General features: G+C 44.3%; 2 pseudogenes; both read right to left on the bottom strand.

Annotated features, from left to right (window-relative positions):
* Positions 1 to 2109: 2109 nt before the first annotated feature.
* On the bottom strand, positions 2110 to 7963 carry LOC139534551 (thyroid receptor-interacting protein 6-like; annotated as a pseudogene).
* A 1772-nt stretch (positions 7964 to 9735) lies between these two features.
* Positions 9736 to 16792, bottom strand: LOC139534550 (thyroid receptor-interacting protein 6-like; annotated as a pseudogene).
* Between the last annotated feature and the right edge of the window lie 1360 nt (positions 16793 to 18152).

Below are 18152 nucleotides of genomic sequence, written 5' to 3'. Positions count from 1 at the left end.
TATTCCCAATAGGGTACCATTTCAGACAGGGCCCTGGTCAAAAGTAGTGCACTGTACAGGGAACCAATCACATCCCTGTATTGGTCCGAGGGAAGATGATCCAAGGATGAAGAAATGTATATATTGGTTGCGCCAATGTTACGTACAACTTCAACGGGGCTGTGTTTTGTATGTGGACCTAACAACCTTCTTCCTTCTCTCAGATCCAGCCATTTGTTTTGTTCTCCACTCTAGGCTGGTTATTGTTGGACATCCAGACTAAGATTATTGCTGCTGAATATAGCATTGAAGGAAACAATCGATATACATTTGAATCAATAGCCAAACATACGGACAGGGTAGATGCTGTGTTCCCAGATACAGGTGTTACTGGTGGCTCTGCTTCAGTGTTGCTAGCGAGGGTCAGCATCGCTCCACACAGAGATGTGCTAAACGGACTACAGAGAGCAGACACAACCAAGGACAACAAGGTGAGTGGTTGACTAACTTGTGTCAATAGCCTCATTTATACCTAGTTCTTACATGAGTCCTTTGTCCATTTCTTATCCACATTCTGATTGTAGCCGTTCCAACGACACATGGTAGTAAAATGTGTCTCGTTATGTTCGCATTGTGAACAAATGTCCTTGTCCCTGCATTCAAATTGACATACTTTCAAATCAAGTTATTTATTTTAAGTCAAATATTGATGCCATAACTCAATGGTTTCATTGTCTAAATCAATCTACATTTGTAACATATCCAGATACAATGGGTGCCTACTCCCTCTGAAGGTGTTCAGGAAGATCTGATCACAATCAGATAGCAAATTGAATCTACTCTAAAAATGTGGGCACAATCAAAATGTGGACAAGATCAGGACAAACTATTAATGTTAGAACCAGGTATAAACAGGACTAATGTGTATAGTGTTTTTAATTTTGAAAGATATTCTATAATATTGTCAACTCAGAAGTTTTACAATTTCAAGGAGACTGGTCAGATTATATGACTAACTTCTACGTTAAATTATTTCATGAAGCGTCTGTTTTGGTCCTTGAAATATTGACAGAAGTGGTCCCATGAAAACCATCATGTTATGAAGTCTAGCAACAAATATCAAATATCCATGGTACCAGGCAGGTAGTTCTGCTTCTGTAGTTGCTTTTTATACATTTTCTACTCTATAGGACCTCTCCAGTATCATCCTGCTACAGATGTGGGACCTTCCGGCCACAGCGGAGAACGAGGTACTACCGGACCTGGAGGAGACACTGGGGGTGAGTTCAGAGGTGGTGCTGCAGCCACCCCTCACCCAACGGGAACGCTAGGCAGGATGCAGGAACTTCTTTTGGAAGTCCACGAACTAACGTAGGCTAATGTGATTAGCAAGAAGTTGTAAGTAACAAGAACATTTCCCAGGACAGACATATCTGATATTGGCAGAAAGATTATTCTTGTTAAGCTAACTGCACTGTCCAATTTGCAATAGCTATTACAGTGAAAGAACACCATGCTATTGTTTTAGTGTGCATAGTTTTGAACATGAAGTTTATTTTTTTTTATATTTTTTTTTAATATACATTTGGACAGTCTTGATACAACAGTTAAAAGAAATGTAACGGGTCATTGGATCAGTCTTAACCTTTGCACATACACTGCTGCCATCTAGTGGCCAAACTCTAAATTGCACCTGGGACAGAATTCCATATGGTCTTTTGCTTGCATTTCAAAGACAGGACAACCTTTTTTGAACTCGCATCTTTTACCAGATCTAATGTGTTATATTCTCCTTCATTTCCACAAACGTCAAAGTATTGCATATCCTTGCTTCAGGCAGTTAGATTTGGGTATGTCATTTTAGGTGAAAATGGGGGGGGGGGGGGGTCAAAGGGGTCTGAGCCTTGAGGTTAAAGACCTATTTCTTACAGTGTCACACAGGTACTGTAAATGACAGCTACTTAATATGTTGCATTGTTTAAGGTCTAGAATGTTGGTTATGCTGGACCTCAAATCAAATAAACGTAATGTTCTACTAAGTATGGTGCCTTTCCATAGGTTGTCATGTGTAATAATACTGAATAGGTTGGGGTCTAGTACAGCGGTTAAGCAAAAGACATACACATGGTGTAGTTTCCTGGAAAAAAGGATGGTTTATTGTCTTTGATCATACTACAATCAGCATTATCAACAAACAAAAAAAAGCTAATCATTCACACACCTACTTCTAACTTGAGTCAAATTGTACAAACACCTGCTCAGTACATTCCTCTCATGGACAAATATGATTATTCTACATTACTTATCAATAGGATGCTGTGGAAAATAAAATTTGTGAAAACAAGGTGCTGACCCTTACCCTCATAATCACAGACATACATTATCTTAGTGACAATAGCAGCACAACAGAAGTTGAAATAAAGTGAAAAATGCAACTAATAGTGCTCACAGGGACCTTCATATCATTGTGCTTATTGACCTATATGAAGAATCAAATGCTGAAACAAAACATGATTCTGGACAGAAAACAATAGAATTGATATTAAGGGTCTGTTGTCAGAAGAGAAGCTTCAAAACATACTAGAAGTTTTTACATTAAAAACAAAGACAGCGGGATGGAGAATCTCAAGGAGAAATTACATCAACACAATGTCGCAGAGTTACTTAAAACACGGTCAACAAATCAAACTCCTAAGGCTAAGCTTACACGTGGCAAGCATGGAGATCCGTTTCTCAGTAAGACAGGCATACTTCATTGCGTCGTATTCATCTTCATATTAAAGTGTAAAATTGACCCAAGGTAAAATATCTAAAGCACATTCACATTTTAAAAGAGGGTTTGGACTGGTATACAAGTAACATTCTCTGAAATGCAGTACCAATTATCAGTATACAAATCACTGTCCTGTGAAATAAAATATTATGTTATGTTCTGACATGTGGTTCAAGATTTCATTATATGGACAGCCTAAATTCTGTAGTAACATCCAATGAGATCAAAGCAATGACTTCAGGGATCTTGTTCTCTCTAATCAATCTCTAAAAACTCTATTCAATTCACTGCACAACACCCACTAGCGCTACAATGAAAGGTCTCCAAACACATTCACTCCACAACCAAAACCACCTGCAATATAAACTCAGTCACAGAAATACCTTGCATATGTGCACTTTGCTTATGCACTGTTATTGACTTTAGTTGTATACAAAATATATATGTTCCCTTATCTGGACTGGTCAGTTACCCCACAGCCAGGAACACACTATTCCTCATTATCGTCCTCTTCCTCAATATCACCTCATTTGACTACTTATCCTATACAACGTCAACATCTCCACAATGTCAATCCCACCTGTGTCTGGCAGGATGGTGCGCAACATGCAGGAAAGTGTGTGTGAGATGAGCAGTCAAAGGTTTGAATGGGGGGGGGGGGGGGGGGGGGGGTAGTGCAGCCCTCAGCTTTGGGCATCTGAAGAATAAAGAAGAATACTCAATTTGTAAGTCGCTCTGGATAAGAGCGTCTGCTAAATGACTTAAATGTAAATGTAAAGATGAGCTATCAGCTGATATAAGTGAAGGGGGATGAAGTTGCCCTTCGACACTGATCTAAAGTCAGTTTAACATCTTCCCCTTGTGGTTAAGGTTATGTATCAGAAAGGGGGTAGAACTAATTCCAGATCTGTTCTTTAGGCCAACTTTTACCCCAGAGTAGGTGAAAGTAATGGAAGGGTTGAGGGGTCATTGGTTAAAGGTCAGAGGTGACTTCCTAGTTGGTTAGCAGTCAGTGGAGATTTTGACGTTTGGTTCAGGATGTGCTGGGCGTTGCAGCCCTTACACAGGATGTGACCGTCCAGGGGGTAACAGCATCGCTCCTCACCCTCAGCCGACAGGAGCAGACCACACTCCTGGAGGAGACAAAGAAAACCCACACGGTCAATCCAGAAACACTGAATTAGATGCAACTGAGGGGTCTGTGTACATTTGATGTGATAGCCTGCCAACATCATTCAACTTGAGTGACCTTTTTAACTAACACAGTAACCACTCACCTCACACACATAGCAGTTGACGTGGAAGTTGCGGTCCAGCGCCACTATACTGACCGTCTCCTCCTGGCCCAGTCCAGGGATGATGGCCTGGCCACACACTGAGCAGCGAGGGGCAAACTTCCTGTGTGGGACAGGAAGCACCAGTGTCAACACTAGCACAACAATCAGATAGTCTGTCCAATAGACTCATGTCTAAACTCGTAAAGTGTAATGAAGTTTTAGACATGAGTCTATTGGACAGATTATATCTGATTGTTGTGCTAGTGTTTCCGTTGATTGCATGCCTAAAGTAAATCATTGGCGCAGCAGTAAAAGGCACTGCTTGAGGCGTCACTAAAGCCCAGGGTTCGAGATCCATGAGGCGGCACACAATTGGCCCAGCGTCATCCGGGTTAGGGGAGGGTTTGGCTGGCACAGATGTCCTTATCCCATTGCGCTCTAACAACTCCTGTGGCAGGCCGGGAGCATGCACGCTGACACGGTCGCCAGTTCTACGGTGTTTCCGCCGACACATTGGTAAGGCTTGCTTCCGGGTTACGTGAGCAGTGTGTCAAGAAGCAGTGCGGCTTGGATATTTCATGTTTCGTGGGGGACGCACAGATCTAGACCCTCGCCTCTCCCGAGAACGTACGGGAGTTGCAGTGATGGGACAAGACTAACTACCAATTGGATATCATGAAATTAAGGGTAAAAAAAATAAGTACAGTCAGTATCTGGCACAGAGTATGGTCAGTGTGGTCTATCCATGTTTCTGACCTGTGGAAGTCGTCTATACAGTGGTTCTGGTAGGTGGCGTCCACGGTGAAGGGCACGCCGTCCAGGCAGCAGCCACACACCACGCAGTTGAAGCAGTGCGGGTGGTAGGCATTGCCCATGGACCGCAGGACACGGTCCAGGATGGGCTTGGAGCACATGCAGCAGCGCTCTAGGACACTCTGATGGGGGAGGGAGAGGGGTACCACAGGCTCAGACAGAATAGTGTGAATGAGAATACAATAGATATGGATATAGACTGCAAGAGCACGGAAGAGATGGAGAGATCAACTGATGAATTGAGAGAACACTGCTAAAAGGAAATGTAGAAAAAAAAAAGATGAGCCTTCAATACAAAAAGAGGACAGTCAGTGACAGCCACTCACAATGTAACAGCTCCTGCAGTGGCTCTGCTTGTCAATGGCGTAGAACGGTTGCCCCCGGAGATGAGCGTGGCAGGTGACACAGGTGAAACAATCCACATGAAACACCTGCTCCATGGTAATACAGTCGCTGCCGTCAAGGACTTTGTCGCCGCAACGTGCACAGCGACCTGGAAGTATGGAGGGAAAGGGGAGAAGAGATGAGACAAATGGGAGGGACATATTGTGGAATTGAACTGAGTCGCCCAAGGGGAAATTAAGATGTAAATAACAGTCCAGTCAGCAGAAAGGACAGAATTTTTTTAGAAAGAAATCATAACATACCAATGTATTCCTCTGTAGGGGGATGATTCATGTCATACACCAACTTCTTAGTGAGCTGGTTCAACTCATCCTCTGGCCTCGGAGCTGCTGTCCCCTGCTGGACAAATATGAACATTATCCAGAAAAATCAGCATAGAGATTTTACTTACCCATTTAGGTCAGTGAAACCAAGAGACTGTAGATACGTATTCAAAAATGATCATAGTTTACCTTAAAAAAAGAGGCACCACAAACAGTAGTAGATGTTTGAACTCCAGACACTCACCTTACTGGGCTGATAGGCGGAGCTTGATGCCGAGCCTGACCCTGATTGGTGAGTCTCTGGGCCTCTATTGGATATGGGGCACTGGGTAGCTCTCCCTCCAAACCCTGCGGCACTCCCCTTGTAACCCCTCTCAGAGTGCAGCTCCTGGGCTTGGGAAGCAGGGTGGGGAGGGTACCAGCCCTGGGGGCCAGTCTGATTATTGGGAAGGGACCGCAGTGCATGATGGCGGTGTGGGGGAGGAGTGTAAGCCTGCTCAGCTTGCCTACCAGTCTGGAAGTAGGTGACAGTTTGGGCTGTTTTGACCTGGACACTGAACCTCGGGCCAGTAGGGGTGGAGGCGGTAGTGTAGGAGGCAGGGACAGGCTGGGGGTAGGGTTTGGAGACCTGGGCGTCGGTGTCGTCTGGCTGGGGGAAGTACTGGAGACCCTGGTGGGGATAACTGTGGTTTGGGGGTGTAGGATGGTCCATGGACTGAGGTGGGAAACCCATAGATGGCTCTCCCTGAGATGCGTCTCCTGGCTGGGCTGAGGGTGTGTAGCGGTCCCCCAAGATGTATTTGTTGTAAGGCACATTGTCGTACAGCTGGGAAAGAACAGACAATTTTTATGCATTCCTTACACTATAACTAACCAAGGTATAAATATCCAGAGGACCCAGTGAAACACTTTCAGACAGATATGAAAATAAACCAAGTCACATGTTTATGTTCTGGAGGAATCCTTTATGCCACAGTCCCATGTAGTCAGTCAGCCTACCTGCGTGCCGTTTGGTGAATGGCAGTCCTGATCAGCCAGCATGCAGGTGAGTGAGTCAATCTCCGCATCACTGTTGGAGTGGTGTCCAATGAGCGTCTCAGGAGTTACCCAGTGCTGAAAGGATCACATAAAGATGGGTGCCTTCATAAAATGTCACAACAGAAGGAGATGGATAGGTAGAGCAAATGTAGAAATTTGCACATGTGTTTGTCCTTTGTCCCAATACATTTTTATTTGAATATTATGAGCTATTTCTGGCTTCATAACAATATTACAAATCTTTGCATAGAAACTACACTAAACACCACAGAGAAATGGACCAATAGTCAGTGTGAATTCCAGGCTACAGAAGCAATTACAACCTACCGTAAGCTGGTAGCGTTCCATGTGAGGGTTCCAGGATTGGTCTTCTTCGAAACCTTGGGGAGGTGGTTGGTAGTAGTGGTCATTAGATTTAGGGTGAAACCCTGGGTCCTCTTGGTGGTGCTGAATGGGCCCAGCTGTAGAACACATACAAAACAGTGCACTTTACATTTACAAACAAGACTTAATAACCACATGGCAAACATTTATTTACATCAAGTGCTAATCACCAAAGGTGTACTCAGTAGTGTGTCAGGTCCAACACTCTACTCCAAGGCTTGAGCTACAGAACAGACTTCTGATTTTCACAATAGTCCATCAACAGTTCTCATTATAGCAAGGTTTCACACAAGCCTAATGTAAGGCCCACCACTGTGTTCTTACCTGTGGGTCCAGAAGCCATGTCCCTAGTGGCCATTCCTCCCCCTCCGTTCTGGTCATAGACCACATACTTGGGCCGGGTGTCCGAGGAGACCTTGGGCAGCTGTCTGTACACGGCTAGTCCAGAGTCGGACATCTGGGGGACGGGTCTCTCTGGGCTACCCGGAGTCTTCGGAGGCAGCCAGGTAGGACCAGACATGTCAGGGTTCTGAAAAAAATGTCGTGATTAAACAGTTACACTATAACAAAACACTGACATGTTGGTATTAATAAGATTCTCAAATAAATAAAAAATGCACTGTCCTATTTTGGCAAGAAGATTCCCTGTCACACCAACATACTTGCTGATTGCATATTTATGTCACAGGTAAGTACTGGAAATCCTAAAAAATACTTCAACCTGGATTTCTTATGTCAACTCACATAGGCAGTTAAACAATAGGCTTATAGTTGAGAAGCATGAAGGCAGCGCCAATCCCAACCATCAGGGAATTCCAGCAGACAGAGACAAAAGAGTATACCACAAAGCACAATCAATGAGTTAACCAGCTAACTTACCTAAATAGTCAGAAAGAATAGTTATTCTTTGGAAAGAACCTTGAAATGGGTAATGGCCTGATTCAGAGCTTCCCTGGGTGCATGTTTTTATTTTTTCTCTAGCAATACACAGCTGATACAAATAATTAAGGTTGATGAGTCGGTTATTTGAATCAGCTGTGTTGTGCTAGGGCAAAAGCCAAAACATGCACCTGGGTGGGGGCGCATGACCGAGGTCTAATTGACTCAACTGAAACAACACATCTAAGTTTAACTTCCTTAATGAACCAGAAAATATAGTTATTTCTGGTTGTTTATCAAAGTTGGCTAGCTCATTGATCCAGCTATGTAGTGTCATGACGTTGGCCTGGGGGTAGGTTTATGACAGTCATAAATACCGCTCCCCCCCTCCCCCCTTCCTCTCCCCCCTTCCTCTCCCCCCCTCCCTCCTTCCTCTCCCCCCCTCCCCTCCCCCCTTCCTCTCCCCCCTTCCTCTCCCCCCTTCCTCCCCCCTCTCCCCCCTTCCTCTCCCCCCCCCCCCCCCCCCCCCCCCCCTTCCTCTCCCTACTCTAATGATGTGACAGTCTCCAGCTCTTTCACTCAAACCCAGCCCTTTTCCTTCGTGTAACAAGCTGTCATATCTGTTCCGCCCGCCAGGGACGTTTTCCTTTATGACAGGCAATTTGTAATCAAGTTATGATTTAATTGTGTATGTGTGATTCTGTGTGATTAGTTAAGTATTTAGTAAATAAATAATTAAACACCATTTTTTATTGCTGATTCAACTTGTTAGCCAGGGTTCGTGAAGATAACCAAGAATTTACAACTTTCAGATGAGACTGAATAAGATGACGATTAATATTGACTGCTATTGATGTAAAATATGATTAGGTCTTTAAGAGTTTATTCGGAAGATAACAGCTCTATAAATATTATTTTGTGGTGTCCCTCCTCTCTAGTTAATTACATTTACATGATTAGTTCAATCAGGTGATATTAATTACGGAGAAAGTATTTTATAGAATAGCATGTCATAACACTTAATCCGGCATAGCCAAAGACACGACAGTAGTATACCATTATGTTCCAGAGTGCACCAACACACACACTCAAAAAACAAAACACGCGCACAATCCCACAGGTGCGAGATCTATGGCTTGTCCCACAAGGAATAAGGATGCATGTTAGAACCAGGTATAAACAGGGTAAACGTGTATAGTGTTTTTTTTCATTCTTTAAAGATTTTCTGTAATATTGTCAACTCAAAAGTGATACTATTTCAAGAGGACTGGTCAGATTAAATGACCATAACTTCTACTTGTTAAATGATTTGAAGCTTCTGATGATGTTTTGGTCCTTGAATAACTGACAGAATTAGGGGTCCCATGAAAAACATGTTATGGAGTCTAGCAACAAAGATCAACTCTCCACGGTAATTTCCATGGTACCAGTCAGGTAGTTGTATTTTATTCTATTGTTTTGTACTCTATAGGACCTCTCCCACATTCTCCTGCTGGAGATGTTGCTCCTGGTGACCACAGCCGCGGGGGAGAACGAGGTACTACCAGACCTGGATGAGGCACTCGGGGTGAGGTCGGCGGTGGTGCGCCAGCTACCCCTCACCCAACGGGAACGCAAGGCAGGATGCCGGAACTTCTTTTGGAAGATCACATGTTAGCGCGCCTCCTCACCATCACCAAGCAGTCCCTCTTCTTCTTGGATCATTTAAAGACCCATTTCTTACAATGTCACACAGGTACTGTAAATGACAGCTACTTAATATGTTGCATTGTTTAAGGTCTAGAATGTTGGTTATGCTGAACCTCAAATCAAATAAGTGTAATGTTCTACTAAGTATGGTGCCTTTCCATAGGTTATCATGTGTAATAATACTGAATTGGTTGGGGTCTAGTACAGCGGTCAAGCAAAAGACATACACATGGTGTAGTTTGATGGGAAAAAATGGTTTATTGTCTATGTAGTATGATCAATCCGCATTAAAGGGGGAAAAAAGCTAATCATTCACACACCTACTTCAAACTTGTGTCATGTACAAACCACCTGCTCAGTCTATTCCTCAAATGGATAAATCTGATTATTCTACAGTACTTATCAATAGGATGCTGTGGAACATACAATTACAGTGAAAACAAAGTGATAACCCTTAACTTCATAATCACAGATAAACATCAACTTAGTGACAATAGCAGCACAACAGGAGTTGAAATAAATAGTGAAACATGAAACTTATAGTGCTCAAAACAGGGACCTTCATATCATTGTGCTCATTGACCTATACTATGTGAAGAATCAAATACTGAAACAAAACATGATTCTGGACAAAGAAAACAATAAAATTGATATTTTAAGGGTCTTGTAGTCAGAAGAGAAGCTTCAAAACCATCAAATCATACTAGCAGTTTTTACATTAAAAACAAATGAAGACAGCGGGATGAAGAATCACATCAACACAATGTCAGAATTACTTAAACATGGCCGATAGTGCTTTGACAGGGATTAGCAGCACAAATCATACTCCTAAGGCTAAGCTTAAACAAAAACCCATAATGAACACAAGAGGACGTTCTCAGCCCACGTGGCCAGCATGGAGAACCCGGTTTCTCAGTAAGACAAAGGCAAACAGACTTCATTGTGCCTTAGTCATCTTCATTGTAAAGCATCAAATCAACCCAAATGTTAAAAAAGGAAAAATATCTAAAAAGCATATTCACATTTTAAAAGAGGGGGTTTGGACTGGTATACAAGTAACATATTCTCTGAAATACAGTACCAATTATCATTATGCAAATCACTGTCCTGTGGAATAAAATATGTTATGTTCTGACATGTGGTGCCAGATATCATTATATGAAAGCCTACATAAGGGCTCTCGAGTGGTGCAGTGATCCAAGGCCCTGCATATCAGTGCAAGAGGCGTCACTACAGTCCCTGGTTCGATTTCAGGCTGTATCACATCCGGCCGTGATTGGGAGTCCCGTAGGGCAGCACACAATTGGCCCAGCGTCATCCTGGTTCGGCTGGGGTAGGCCGTCATTGTAAATAAGAATGTGCTTAACAGAGTTGCCTAGTTAATTAAAAAGGTTGCATTTAAAATCAAAACTATTAACATCCAATGAGATCAAAGCATTAACTTCAGTGATCTCGTTCTCTAACCAATCTTTCTTTCCGTCTACTTTCTAAAAACTCTATTCACTGCACAACACTGACTACACCCACTTGGTCTCCAAACACATTCACTCCACAACCAAAACCACCTGCAATATAAACTCAGTCACAGAAATACCTTGCATATGTGCACTTTGCTTATGAGGCAGTTCAGCACGGTTATTGACTTTAGTAGAATACAAAATATATATGTTCCATTATCTGGACTGGTCAGTTACCCCACAGCCAGGAAGACATTGTATTCCTCATCATTATCCTCCTCTTCCTTAATATCACCTAATTTTCCTACTTATGATCCTCCACATCGTCAATATCTATCAATCATTATTTTCCATAGAGCTCCTTCCATGTCCCACCTGGGTCTGGCAGGATGGTGTGTGAGAATGTGCAACATGCAGGATAGTGCCTGACAGACAGTGTGCAACATGTAGGATAGTGCGTGACAGACAGTGTGCAACATGTAGGATAGTGCGTGACAGACAGTGTGCAGTAGGATAGTGCGTGACAGACAGTGTGCAACATGCAGGATAGTGCCTGACAGACAGTGTGCAACATGTAGGATAGTGCGTGAGAGACAGTGTGCAACATGCAGGATAGTGCGTGACAGACAGTGTGCAACATGCAGGATAGTGCCTGACAGACAGTGTGCAACATGCAGGATAGTGCGTGAGAGACAGTGTGCAACATGCAGGATAGTGCGTGACAGACAGTGTGCAACATGTAGGATAGTGCGTGAGAGACAGTGTGCAACATGCAGGATAGTGTGTGAGATGAGCAGTGGTGCAGTCAAGGGTTTGGGGTAGTGCAGCCCCTGCTGCCTGCAGGTCAGGGGCTCTATACAGTACTGGTATGGGACTGAGGGGTAGGGGATAGGGTGTAGTGGAAAGGGAGCAGGGGTCGAGAATATAGAGGATAGGTGATAGTGTAAAGCAGAGGATACGGAAGGGGATAGGGGTCGAATTTATTGTCAATCCATGTTTCAATACCCTGTCTTGAACCTGTACAAATAAACCTGGTCAAGTGAAATTAAATAATGACTTCATATTGAAGACTGTCAGTTTGAGGTTCAATAGTAGGCCTACTACTACTGATTCCTCAGCTTTGGGCATCTGAAGAATAAATTAAGGCTATGAGAGGATGAAAGTGAAGGGGGATGAAGATTCCCTTCGACACTGATCTCAAATCAGGTTAACATTTCCCCCCTTGTGGTTAAGGTTATGAATAAGAGGAGTAGAACTGATTCCAGATCTATTACTTTGGGCAACTTCTACCGCAGAGCAGATTAAAGTAATGGAAGGGTTGAGGGGTCATTGGTTAAAGGTCAGAGGTGACTTCCTAGTTGGTTATCAGTCAGTGGAGATTTTGGGTGAGAGGATCTGTGCCGGGCGTGGCAGCCCTTACATAGGATGTGACCATCCAGGAGGTAACAGCCTTGCCCCTCACCCTCAGAGGGCAGGAGCAGACCACACTCCTGGAGGGGACAGAGAAAACAGGGTCAATCCAGGAACACTGGAATAGGTTCAACTGAGTGGGATGTGTACATTTGATGTGATGGCCTGCCAAACTGTAAACATCACTCAACTTGAGTGACCTATTCTACTAACACACACACAGTGACCACTCACCTCACACACATAGCAGTTGACGTGAAAGTTGCGGCCCAGCGCCTTTACACTGACCGCCGCATCCTGGCCCGGCTCAGGCACGATGGCATGGCTACACACTGCGCAGCGAGGGGCAAACTTCCTGTGTGGGACAGGAAGCACCAGTGTCAACACTAACAGAGCTCAGAGGATGGAAAACTAACAACAATCAGATATAATAATCTGACCAATAGACTCATGTCTAAAACTTGAAAACTCAAAGTGTAAGTCAAAGATTAATTGATCAAGTCTCCATTGATCAATTAATCTCTGAATTACACTTTACAAGTTTAAGTTTTAGACATGGGTCTATTGGACAGATTATTATCTCTGATTGTTGTGCTAGTGTTCCAGTTGATTACATGCATAATGTACAGTCAGTGGCCTCCTGAGTGGAGCAGCGGTCTAAGGCACTGCTTGAGGAATCACTAAAGACCAGGGTTCGAGACCAGAGAGGTGCAGCACAATTGGCCCAGCGTCGTCCGGGTTAGGGGAGGGTTTGGCTGGCACGGATGTCCTTATCCCATCGCTCTCTAACAACTCCTGTGGCCAGCCGGGAGCATGCACGCTGACACCGTCGCCAGTTCCACGGTGTTCCTTCCGACACATTGGTGCGGCGGACTTCCGGGATACGTGAGCAGTGTGTCAAGAAGCAGTGCGGCTTGGCGGGGTCATGTTCCGGAGGACGCACGGCTCTCGATCGTCGCCTCTCCCGAGACTGTACAGGAGTTGCAGCGATAGGACAAGACCAACTACCAATTGGATATTGTGAAATTGAGGGTAAATTTTTTTATTATAACCAAAAGTAAAGTCAGTATCTGGCGCTCAGTAAGTATGGTCTATCCGTGTTGCTGACCTGTAGAAGTCGTACATGCAGTGGATCTGGTAGTTGGCGTCCACTGTGAAGGGCACACCATCCAGGGAGCAGCCACACGCCACGCAGTTGAAGCAGTGCGCGTGGTAGGCCTTGCCCATGGACCGCAGGACACGGTCCAGGATGGGCTTGGAGCACATGAAGCAGCGCTCTAGGACACTCTGAGGGGGAGGGAGAGGGGCAGCACAGGTTCAGACAGAATAGTGTGAGTGAGAATCCAATAGATATGGATATAGATGGCGAGAAAGAGCGAAAGAGATGGATAGCTCAACTGATGAATTGAGAGAATAATTCTTAAAAGAAATGTAGAACAAAAGAGGGAGAAGAGACTTCTCAATACAGAAAGAGGACAGTCAGTGACAGCCACTCACAACGTAACAGCTCTCGCAGTAGCTCTGCTTGTTCAGGGCGTAGAACGGTTTCCCCCGGAGATGGGCGTGGCAGGTGATGCAAGTTATACACTCCAGGTGGAACACCTGCTCCATGGCGATACAGCCGCTGCCGTCGCCAAGGACGTTGTCACAGCAACGTGCACAGCGACCTGGTAGTATGGATGGAAAGGGGAGAAGAGATGAGACAAATAGGAGGGACATATTGTTGAAATGAAATTAACGGTGTCACCCAAGGGGAAATTAAGATGTGTTGACTGGACTGTTATTTACAAAGGACACCATTTCATTAGAAAGAAAGTGGAACATACCAACGTACTTCTCTGTAGGGGGATGATTCATGTCATACACCAACTTCTTTGTGAGCTGGTCCAACTCCTCCTCTGGCCTCGGCGCTGCTGTTCCCTGCTGGACAAATATATTAACTTTTCCCAGAAAAATCAGCATAGAGATTTTACTTTCCCATTTAGATCAGTGAAACCAAGAGACTGAAGATACAAGTATTCAAAAAGGACCATAGTTTACCTTAAGAGGCACCACAAACAAAAGTTGACGTTTACATTGATGGAAGCATCTTTCTGCAAAATTAAGCTTATCCCACCCTAAAAAAGAAAAAAAAAAAAGGAGTTTACGTTTGAACTCCAGACACTCACCTTACTGGGCTGATAGGCGGAGCTTGGTGCCGAGCCTGACCCTGATTGGTGAGTCTCTGGGCCTCTATTGGATATGGGGCACTGGGTAGCTCTCCCTCCAAACCCTGTGGCACTCCCCTTGTAACCCCTCTCAGAGCGCAGCTCCTGGGCTTGGGAAGCAGGGTGGGGAGGGTACCAGCCCTGGGGACCAGTCTGATTCTTGGGTGGGAACCGTAATGCATGATGGCGGTGTGGGAGAGGGGTGTAAGCCTGCTCGGCTTGCCTACCAGTCTGGAAGTAGGTGACAGTTTGGGCTGTTTTGACCTGGACACCGAACCTTGGGCCAGTAAGGGCGGTAGTGTAGGAGGCGGGGACAAGCTGGGGGTACCGTTTGGAGTCCTGGGCTTCGGTGTCGTCTGGCTGGGGGAAGTACTGGAGACCCTGGTGGGGATCACTGGGGTATGGGTTTGTACGATGGTACTGGGTTTGGGGGTGAGGGGGGAAACTCATGGACGGCCTGCCCTGAGCGGATGCTCCTGGCTGGGCTAAGGGTTTGTAGCGATCCCCTGAGATGCGGTCGTTGTCATTAAGCTACGAAAGAAAGGGACCATAAATATATATTTTACTATGCATTCCTTACAATGCAACTAATAACCAAGGCCTAAATATCCAGAGGAGCCTGTAACACTTTCAGACAGATATGAAAACAATAAACAAAGTCATAGGTTTCTGTATCAAGATTCAGAAGAATCCTTTATTCCTCACAGTCCCATGTAGTCAGTCAGGTAGCCTACCTGTGTGCTGTTTTGTAGATGGCTGTCCAGATCGGCCAGCATGCAGGTGAGTGAGTCAATCTCTGCATCACTGTTGGAGTGGTGTCCAATCAGCTTCTCAGGAGGTCCCCGGTGCTTTAAAAAAATTTAACAGGATCACATAATAAAGATGCGTGCCTTTATAAAATGTCACAACAGAAAAGGATGGATAGGTAGAGCAAATGTAGAAATGTGTCCCAATACATTTTAATATTGGACATTATGAGCAATATCTGGCTTCATAACAATATTACATTACTACAAATCTTTGCCTAGAAACTACAATAAACACTATGGTGAAATGGACCAATAATCAGTGGGAATTCCAGGATACAGAAGCAATTACAACCTACCATCAGCGGTCCATGTGATGGTAGGTTGTAGCGGTCCATGTGAGGGTTCAAGGATTGGTTCTCTTTGAGCCCTTTTGGAGGTGGTTGGTAGTAGTGGTCATTAGATTTAGGGTGAAACCCTGGGTCCTCTTGGTGGTGCTGAATGGGCCCAGCTGTAGAACACATACAAAACAGTACACTTTACATTTACAAACAAGACTTAATAACCACAGGGTACACACTTAACATTAACCACATGACAAACATTTATTTACATCAAGATGTTTATTCATGTCAAGTACTAATCACCAGGTCCAACGCTCTACTCCAAGGCTTGAGCTACAGAATAACGAACTTCTGATTTTCACAATAGTCCATCACAAGTTCATTATAGCAAGGTTTCACACAAGACAAGCCTATTGTAATGTAAGGCCCACCACCATGTTCTTACCTGTGGGACCGGTAGCCATGTACCTAGTGGCCATTCCTCCTCCTCCGCCTCCTCCTCTGTTCTGGTCATAAACCACATACTTGGGCCGGGTGTCCCGAGAAACCTTCTTGGGCGGTTGTCTGTACATGGCTGGTCCGGACATCTGAGGGACGGGTCTCTCTGGGCTACCCAGAGTCTTCGGAGGCGGCCTAGTCGGACCAGACATGTCAGGGTTCTGAAAAAGAGGTTGTCGTGATTAAACTGTTACAATTTAAAACTATAACAAAACACTTACATGTTGGTATTAATACGGTTCTTATAATAAAAAGAAAACAGCTGCACTGTCCTATTTTGGCAAGAAGATTTGTCACTGCCACACCAACTTGCGGTTTGCATATTTATGTCACAGGTAAGCACTGTAAACCCAGAGATGCTTCAACCTGGATTTCTTATGTCAACACACATACGCAGTTTAACAATAGACTTATAGTTGAGAAGCAGGAAGACAGCACCATTCCCAACCATCAGGGAATTCCAGGAGACAGAGACAAAAGAGGGGTATACTAGAAAGCAGGATCAATGAGTTTGCCAGCTAACTTGCCTAAATAGTCAGAAAGAACTGTATTCTTGGGAAAGAAACTTTAAAAAGGTATGGCCTGATTCAGGGCTTCCCAAACTCTGTCCTGAGGCCCCCTGGGTGCACGTTTTTCTTTTTTGCCATAGCAATACACAGCTGATTCAAATAATCAAAGCTTGATGAGTCGGTTATTTGAATCAGCTGTGTTGTGCTAGGGCAAAAGCCAAAACATGCACCTGGGGAAGGGGCCATGACTGAGTTTGGGAAACCCTTATCTATTTGACTTAACAACCGAAAAAACATATCTAATTTTAATTTTCTTAATGAACCAGAAAATCAAGTTATTTCTGGTTGTTTATCAAAGTTAGCTGGCTAACTCATTGATCCAGCTATGTAGTATACCACTCTGTTACACAGAGTGCGCCAACACACACACACTCAAAAAACAAAATCCCACAGGTGCGAGACTTGTGGCTTTTGGGTCACTATTACCCATGGGTCTGTATTCACTACAATAGTTACTGTCTCTGACGTTTACACTCAACTCTAAATGATACCAAATGTAGTTGTAGCGTATAGTATATGAAGGCACTGTGAGATGTTATGTCTTTCAGTCTGACAAACCTGTTGTTGGTAGCAGCAGGCTAAACATTTTAAAAGTGTATATGGTTTTCCTTTAATTAATGAGCAAATGTAGCCAAACAATGGTTATTTTGCCACTGTCAGCTGCTGTTCCCATTGTTTACTTTTGGAGATAGAGGAACAAGATCAAGTAATATAGTCTATAATAAACAACAGTGATCTTGTCAAATCAATCAAATTGTATTTGTCACATGCGCCGAATACAACAGACCTTACAGTGAAATGCTTACTTACAAGCCCTTAACCAACAATGCAGTTTTAAGAAAATAGCAACAACAAAAAAAGTAAGAGATAAGAATAACAAATAATTGAAGAGCAGCAGTGCATGACAATATCGGGACTATACACAGGTGGTACCGGTACAGAGTCAATGTGTGGGGGCACCGGTGTCGAGGTAATTGAGGTAATTCGTACATGTAGGTAGATTTATTAATGTGACTATGCATAGATAATAACAGAGTAGCAGCAGCGTAGAAGAGGGGGGTGGGGCAATGCAAATAGTCTTGGTAGCCCTTTCATTAGCTGTTCAGGAGTCTTATGGGTTAGGGGATAGAAGCTGTTTAGAAGCCTCTTGGACCTAGACATGGCGCTCCGGTACCGCTTGCAGTGCGGTAGCAGACAGAACAGTCTATGACTAGGGTTGCTGGAGTCTTTGACAATTTTTAGGGCATTCCTATGACACTGCCTGGTATAGATGTCCTGGATGGCAGGAAGCTTGGCCCCGGTGATGTACTGGGCCGTACGCACTACCCTCTGTAGTGCCTTGCGGTCGGAGGCCGAGCAGTTGACACACCAGGCAGTGATGCAACCTGTCAGAATGCTCTCGATGGTGCAGCTGTAAAACC

Source organism: Salvelinus alpinus, chromosome 11 (genome assembly GCF_045679555.1).
Source record: "Salvelinus alpinus chromosome 11, SLU_Salpinus.1, whole genome shotgun sequence".
Taxonomy (NCBI): domain Eukaryota; kingdom Metazoa; phylum Chordata; class Actinopteri; order Salmoniformes; family Salmonidae; genus Salvelinus; species Salvelinus alpinus.
The sequence above is the reverse complement of the archived record's forward strand: the minus strand, read 5'-3'. Positions and strand labels throughout refer to the sequence as shown.